Here is an 8,650-nt window from a genome sequence, read left to right as displayed (position 1 = left end):
CTAGAGAAGGACTGTAGAACTTCATTCCAAAATAATGCTGCCTAATCTCAGTTGGGTTCTCACTGCTGCAGAGAAATCCTTCAGTTCTTTCCTGATTTGTTCTCACACTTCTTAGAGCAGTTGTTCCAAGGGCTCCCTATTGCTTTTATGATAACAGTAAACACAGACACTCACTTTAGCATTTCAGGTCCTATTCTGTCTGGCTCCAACCTGCCCTTTCAGCCTTATCTCACATCATATTCTTTCACACACTCTGTGTTATAACCTAATCGGACCCTGAGCTCTTCTGCAATCTCCACATTCCATCTCACATCTTCACGCATTCTCATAAGTCATCCACCCTTCTCTGGAAGGAATCCTTATTTTCTTTTCAAGGCTAAACTCATGTCATCTCCTTTGTGATACCATCTTTGATTCACTCACCCTCCTCACCCTCCATACAGCTATTAACTTTCTTGTCCACTAGCTGGTTCCCACTAGGGCCACTTTTCCTCCTTCCTTGCCTTTTTATAGGCTCTCGCCCATGCCTGAAATGATCTCTCTCCTCACATCTGCCTCTTGGTTTTCTAGCTCCCTTCCAGAGTTGATACAAAGATAGCTTCCTAGTCAGGTCTTTCTCGACTCTTCTAGTCCTTTGTGGTTCATTGTCTCCCATCCTCCAACATGATTCTGCATTTGTTTTTATGTTTCCTGTTGGTTCATCTTATTTTTTCTGCATTGCTTGCTTCTTCTTAGTATTTTATATAGATTTATCTACACACCTGTGTATTTTCCACAGTAACTTGTAAAGCTCCTTGAAGGGAAGGATTGTGCAGTCTTTCTCTTTTGTTTAATGCTTAGGATGAAGCCTAGCACACAGTAGGTACTTAATAAAAGTAATTTGCATCTTCCTAGCTGCATATGTTTTGTATTTCCCTGATAGACTGGAAGCTCTTTGAGACCAGGAACTATATTTAATTTCTGTCCTTGCATTCTCCATGCCTTGTAAGGAGTAGGTCTTTAATAAACGGTTGTTGAGGTTCATGCATTCATGGGGGAAACTGGGAGACCAAGGGAGGAAAACTCCTGCAGAAAAGCAGAGCGATAGATTCTGAACCTTTGTGAAGGAAGTGAGATGCAAATCTATGGATGATGTTGGGGGAGAGAAGCCCAAATCCTCTAGTATCTCATGGGGAGGGAAGGGAGTTTCTTCAGTGGTTAACAATGGAAAGGCAGAATTAATATGTGTGACCTAGAAAGGTTAGTCTCCTGGCCATTCACACATTCTGCAGCTGGGTTTTTGGGTAAACTTATGTTCTAGCAATGTCCTTGGCTTGGAAAGCAGAGTGGCAAATGTGCCTGTCACCTGCCCCTCTGGTGGCAATGGAACCCTTCCCCCACTTGTAACTGTCATCTGGTCCCACAGGAATGTGGAGACCCAGAGCTCAGCTCCCATCCCCACAATGGATGAGCTACGATTGAGTATCTTCCTGAATGAAGAAGGAAGAACTACGGAAAGGTGCAAGGAGTTTTTTTTAAATACTCCCCACACATGTACACATATAATTGTTGTTGTTCAGTTGTTTCAGTCCTGCCCAATTCTCTGTGACTCCATTTGGGGTTTTCTTGGCAAAAAATACTGGAGTGGTTTGCCATTTCTTTCCCCAGCTTATTTTACAGAGGAGAAACTGAGGCAAACAAGGTTAACTGACTTGTCCAGGGTCACACAGCTAGGAAGCATCTGAGGCCAGATTTGAATTCAGGTCTTCCTAACTCTAGGTCAGGTGCTCTATCCACTATGCCACCAAGCTTTCCCTACTTATATAATACACAAGTAATTAAGTAATTTTAAAATTATCACTCTCCCTTTCTCATGACTTCTCCTTCCAATAGAATTCCTCCTGTAACAATAAAATTGTTAAAACAAAAGTGAAAACAAAATAAGCCAACCCTCCACCAATAAGTGTAAATGCATGGCTCATTCTGCACCTATGGCCCACCACCTCTTTGCCTAGAATATGCAGTGACTTCCAGAGCTGGTTCTTCAATTTCTTGGCAGGTCTTGCTAGGTGGGCTCACCTAGAATACATTTTTCTCTCTCTATGTTTGAGCCATTGAAATTCTGATCTGTCTGAAGTGTCAGAGAGGAAATAAAAAAAGAAAATCCACCTCCAGAGAATACCTCTAGCTCTCAGAGGTCAAGAGAAATTATGGGGTGGGGAGAGAGGAAGGGGATAACCCAGCTTCAAAAGTAGTTAGAGGTACACTCAGAAAGAAACCCAGAGCGTGGGGAGGAGCAGATATAACAATGAATCATGTAGGGGAGGGAGGATTCAGAAACGTAGGATCTCAGATTTGGAAGAGACCTCAGAATCAACCAGTTTCAGGACCCAGGTTTGAACAAGCTGTTCAATAACAGAGGTACCAAACGTGCACTCTGTGGGCATCCACAACATCCCCAAGTTCAGCCTGAACCAGGTTAAAATATAATTGGGAAATATCTAATAAAACAAAAAATAACAATAAAATATAGATAATGTTAATATGTGGTTTTCTAAGTTGATATGTGGCCCTGAAGGATTGTTATATATCTATATTTCTGTTTGACATCATTATTCAAAAACACCCTGGAAAAGTGGCCAACTAGCCTTTGCTTGCAGACCTCCATTAAAGGGAAAGCCTTTCTATCCTATGGCTGCCCATTCTGGTTTTTGGATAGCTTGAATGACTAGGAAGTTTGGGTCTTATCTTGAGTAATTCTGCAAATGTCACCTCTTGCTCCCAGTTTGTCTTCTTGTGCCTAGTGATAGGGTTAACCTCACTCCCACATGATGGCCCTTCAAATTATTGGGGACAATAATCCTGTTCTAAGTCAATGTTCTCTTCACCTGTCTGAGCAGTCCCAGTTCCTTTAACTAATCCTCATATGGCATCAGTTTCAGGAACATGACCCATCTTGGTGTCTCTCCTCTGGATCCTCTCCAGTTTGGCAATATTTTTCTGAAAACATGGCACCCTTAGCCAACCCAATTCTCCGGGGCAAAATCCATCAGAACAGTCTTTTCACTGATACTGGACAGTACATCTTTCAATGCAGACTAAGATTGCCTGAGCCTTTTCTGGCATCTATCACATTGTTGGTTTGTACTGAAATTGTAGCATGCTAAATGCCCTATATCTTCTTCAGACGAAGTATTTCCTAGACATACCTTCCTCATCTTATATTTGTGGATCTGACTTTTTTGAAGCACATCCTCCTCACCTTCCCTCTTCAGGAAGTCCCGAGTTCAAATCCAGCCTCAGATCAAGTCACTGCACCCTGTTTGCATCAGTTTCCTCATCTGTAAAATGAGCTAGAAAAGGAAATGGCAAACCACTGTAGTATCTCTGCCCAGAAAACCCTACAACAATTATTATCACTCTGTTCCACTTCGTGCTGCATGACTAATATCTAGGAAGATTTTCCTTTCATGAAACCTAAATGCATCTTTTTCACAAAGTCCACCTACTGCTTTCAGTTCTGCCCCTTGAGTCAAGAAGAAGAAAAGGGGCAACAGGGACACGATAACTGTCTTCAGGTATTGGAAGGTATTTAATATGGCAGTCCTTCAATAACTTGAAGATTCATGTCCTTACTTTCCTTTCCTTCTCCCCCCCACCAAGTTTACTCTTCCTCAGTTTAAATGTCTATTCATTAACCAGTACTTATATGGCATTCACCCTGTCCCTCTGTCATTTTGATGACCCTTGTTTGGATAGTTTCCAGTTGGACAATGACGTAGAGAAAGGTTTTAAGAGAGATTGGTGAGGATAGAAGAAACCAAAAATAAACAGATCAAAGGAAGAGAGAAAAATTGGGTTGTATTCCAATATTCGAATGGCCACTGTTACTTTGAAGAAGGGTCAACCTAGGTTGACTTGTCCTGAGAAACTAAATATGAAAAGATTTGTCATTCAAAAAATAATTTTATTGATATCTTTTGGTTTTGTACCATTTTCATTTGACATTGTATGCCTCCTCCTTCCCTCTCCCAGATAGCCATCCCTTAAAATAAAGAATGAAAAAGGGGAAAACCCAATAGTTAGCAAAAAGTCTGACATCAATATGCAGTTATGCAGTGTTCCGTGCTTATAGTCCCTCACCTCCGCAAAGAAAGGGAAGAGGATCTTTTTCATGTTAAAATGATTTCCATTGAAAGAGGAAGAGGAAATAGAGAATAAAAGAGGATAGATGACAAAGAGACAAAAAGATGGAAAGTTGGAACAATGAAATGGTTCCAAATACATTTCATTTCTCCCCTTCTGACAACAACACCAATTATTAATAACATATGATGTTTGCAAGACCCTTTTGACACTTAAAAAAACACTTTCTATCCATTACTTCATTTGAGCCTCACAAAATCCTTGTAAGGTAAATGCTAAAGCATTTTGTATCTCCATTTTACAGATGAGGAAACCAAAGCTTAGAAGAGTTAAGGGACTTGCCTAGGGTCACAGGGCAAGTACATATAAGAGGTAGAGGATGAATCCCACATTATTCCTAATTCTACTAAGCCATGCTTTCTTTCTGCATGTGTGTGACCCATCCATTGACTCAAATTTATTAAGTGACTTTGTTGTTCAGTCACTTTTCGACTGTGCCCAACTCTCCATGACCCTGTTTGGATTTTCTTGGCAAAGAGGCTAGAGTAGTATGCCATTTTCATCTCCAGCTCATTTTACGATGAGGAAACAGAAATAAACATGGTTAAGTGACTTAACCAGCATCACAGAGCTAAGAAGTGTCTGAGGCTGGATTTGAACTGATGAGGATGAGTCTTTCTGACTCCCAGATTGATTGATGCTCTATCTCCTGTGTCATCTAGCTGTCCATAAGTGACTAAGAAGTGCCAGACATGTTCACAAACACAAAGGGGAGCAAACCAACGAACTAACAAATCAACCGTGGTGAAGTTGGGAAGGAAAGTTGAGTAGGAGATGAGGACATTTCTATTTCATTACTGCATTTTCAAATCCTTTCCTGAATTCACTAAAACTTCTCTTTTTTTTTCAGTTTTGTTCTTCCTGAAAGGGAAAGCAGTACCTGTCCACTCTGAGCCACTGTAGAAGTCATTCGGAAACATACAACTTTTGGCTGCAGTGTTCTAAGCCATTCTTTCCCCCCAGTTTTTCCCCTCGGAGTCCCCTGAAACTCAATGATTCATACTCTTCTCTCTTCCAAATCCCCCATCAAAACTTGCTGTCAGGAAATGGTCAAGATGGACTCATTCACACCAAAGTATAAATGACTGATATGGACTAACGTCATCCCTCCTGGGATTATTTGGTTAGTGGAAAGTGCTTAATTTGTAAAAGCTAACTGTTATTACTTGTTTATTGATAACATGGAGGAGATAGCAATTGGTTAGGTGATACAGGAGATGTAGTAATTTGCAGCGATTATCAGTATTGGGATGGTAATTATTAGTGATCAAAATGGGGGGAATACAATGATTGTAGCTCAGAAATTTATTAATTAATTTATTTATTAATTTATATATGTTATAATAACTAAATATAATAAAATACTTATCAAAATTTTCTATGTTCTGGGCATTGTGTTAAGCTCTTGAAGTACCAACATAAACAAAAAGAAAGATAGTTCCTACCCTGAAGGAGCTTATATTCTAATGTAAAATAAGATGGAGCTGGAAAACAAGGGGAAGTATCCATCTGTAAAAGGAGCAATATGTGAAAGCCAGGTTAGAAATGAATATGGTTAGTGTGGGTACTTCTTGATTAGAGGTTCTTAGGGGGAGGAGAACTCACCACTTAGAGGAGTAAGCAGCAGGAGTGGAGGCATTGCTAGAGTGAGGGAGGCAAGGAGGAAACCCCCAGGGAGTGGAGGGTTGAATGCTATTAGGAGCTGACTCAGAGCCAATAGCTCTAGAAAGATGCCCCTAACCCCACAGGAGTACCCCTAAAACCTGAGGAAAGATGTAGTCAAGCTCTAAGGATATAACATGCCAGCACGATGGCGGTGGAAGAGTAAGTCACTCACTTTAGACAGGCTACACATACAACAACACTGAGAATACTGGTATGCAAAAGAAGGGACTTTTTAATTTTCTGGGAGAAGCTCAGAACCTTTAGATGAAATAGGGATAGAGACTGGACGACTGATTTAATTGGTATTGGAAATGTCCAGTGCAGAAAATTCCTTTGCCTATACAGCTCTGCCTCTATCCTGCAGTTTAGAATCTTATGGGACTGCCTAGAACACTGAGAGATAAGTCACCTGTGTCCTTAAGTAAACAGCCAGTAAGTTTTAAAAGTAAAACTTGAACCTAGGTTTTTTGGGCTTCAAGACCCTCTCTCTGTACAGTATTCCACTCTCTTAAATAAAATTAACTAAATATAATTGAAAAATAAAGATTAAATGGGATGCCTTACATGGTCAGAAGACCCCTTTATATCCAGAAGAAATTTTAGAGTCTACATAGTCTAGCCTCCTTCCACTCCACCCCCATTTTACTGATGAGGAGCTGAGAGACTAAGTCATGCATAGTATGTATACCTCTGATAGGATTTGAATCCAGGTCTTCCTGACTCCAAGTCAAATACTCAACTACCTCATGTCACAGGTTCAGGAATGTCATCAGTTTAATATCCTGTATTGAATAGCCATTGGGTTACATGACCTCCATTGTCCTTTCCTAGTCTGTGCTTGGATGGGAGGCAACATGGACCTTAGTTAACGCAAAAGTGGTAACGGGGAACATACCACATTACCATTTGTTGATGGATCTGATGAGGACCTGATGACAGCAGGTTGAGTTCAGAGTTAAGCTTCTTGGGGGAGGAGGGTGTCAGGGGGAAGGGAGAGAGCTGCTGGCGGAGGGGGAATCCCTCAGACTCATGTCAGCAGCAGCAGAAAGGCTCAAGCTATTGACGATGCTTACTAGAAAATCTCTAAGAACTTGGACATTGCATAAAATTGTAAACTCAACAATCCCAGCGTGGAGATGTGATCAGCGGAGCCATGTTCTCATTGCAGCTGTTTTTCAGACTGCCTTGGGGAGTTAGGCAACTTTCATCTGATAATTACTGTTTTTCATTACTACTCTAAGTGAGTTTTTATGGCATCACATTCTTCTCTGGTTAGCATTAGTCTGTGCTAATATTTGAAATGTAATGATCATTCACTGAACAAATATTTAAGTCCCCCCCCCCCCACCACCACGGCCAGAGCACTGTGCTAGATACTGAAGTGAATATGACTAAGTTGAGTCCAAATACAATTCCTGCCCTCATGGAGCGTAAAATCAATTGTTCATTTAATCAATCAACAAACATTTATTAAGTTCAGGGTGTGATGGTAAATATTTAACAGGTTCTGGGGAAGAGGACAGGAAATATATGTATAGCACACTTTTTAGTTTATTCAGTATTATTAATATTTCTCCCCCTCCATCATTTTCTTTGGTCTAGACATTCAACAAAATGACAAATCAAGCCCTGTCTTGTAGCATTTCCTGATTTCTGAGGTTTAAAGGCTCACACTGGAAGTTTAACAATCAAATCTCAGAGCAGGTATGAACTGGTTCCAGGACACCATGATTTACTACGTGCTGAACGCTGCTAGACCTTGAAGATAGAAATACAAAGAGTGAAAGTCTCCTCATTTAAGCCTCCCTATTCCCTGAGACAATAATATTGTAATGAGGCCGATTAATAGCTTCAATGACCTGTAAGTGTTCAAGTGAAAGGAAGAGCTAACAGATGTAGCAAACTTCATTGCTGTCTTATTTTAAGAAATAAGCCACAGCCACCTTCAGCAACCACCACCCTGATCAGTCAGCAGCCATCAACACAGAGGCAAGAACTTCCACCTGCTACGAATTGGTTGGCCAGCATTTTCTTTAACAATAAAGTATTTTTTAATTAAGGTGCATACACTGGGGTTTTTTTAGCCATAATATCATTACACATTTGATAGAGTACAGAATAGTGTGAATATAACTTCTATATACACTGGGAAACCAAAAAATTCATGTGACTTGATAAAGCGATATTTGCTTTATTTAGGTGGTCTGGAACTGAATCCGAAATATCTCTGAGGTATTGCATTTCCCATCTTTGCATGCAATGTCCCCATGCCTTAGAAAGCCTTCCCTTCCTACCTTTACCTGCTGGAATCCCCAGCTCCCTTTAAAAGCTCATCTAGGGGCCATCACTTATATGGGTTCTCTATCGATCTATCTAGTTCTTAATATCTACGCCCCCCGACTCAACCTCCATGGTACTTTGTATTTATTTTGTATATTCCTTGCATTTACTTATCTGTGTACACATTAAATCCCCTTATTAGACATGTTCCTGGAAGGCAGGGACAATTTTGGCTTAGTCTTTGTATGGTTAGGCTAATACGGTGCCCAAGAAATGCTCAGCTGTTTGCTGTTTTTCCAGCCCTAGCAGCTTCCTATTCAGAAGGGTGAGGAATTAATTGATCTGAAGGGTCTGATGAGAATGACCCCTAAGACAGGCCAAGTGGGTGAGGTCAACCCTAGCTCAAAAGTCCAGAGATGCTCTGAGCTCCCTGAGAGTAAGAAACTAGGGCAGGCTCAAAATCAGACTCAGAATCTCCCTCTCACCTGCCCTGTTACTGATTTTACTTGCTGATTGGTGG

General features: G+C 40.7%; 1 long non-coding RNA gene across 1 annotated transcript; it reads left to right on the top strand.

The window, feature by feature from the left end:
* Nucleotides 1-1,408: 1,408 nt before the first annotated feature.
* Nucleotides 1,409-7,876, top strand: LOC140511993 (uncharacterized). Its single transcript, XR_011969744.1, has 3 exons — nucleotides 1,409-1,498; nucleotides 5,036-5,308; nucleotides 7,453-7,876. It is a non-coding gene; the product is annotated as an uncharacterized lncRNA (long non-coding RNA).
* The last annotated feature ends 774 nt before the right edge of the window (nucleotides 7,877-8,650 follow it).

Source organism: Notamacropus eugenii, chromosome 6 (assembly GCF_028372415.1).
Source record: "Notamacropus eugenii isolate mMacEug1 chromosome 6, mMacEug1.pri_v2, whole genome shotgun sequence".
Lineage (NCBI taxonomy): Eukaryota > Metazoa > Chordata > Mammalia > Diprotodontia > Macropodidae > Notamacropus > Notamacropus eugenii.
Note: the sequence above shows the minus strand (reverse complement) of the source record. Positions and strands in the feature narration are given on the sequence as shown.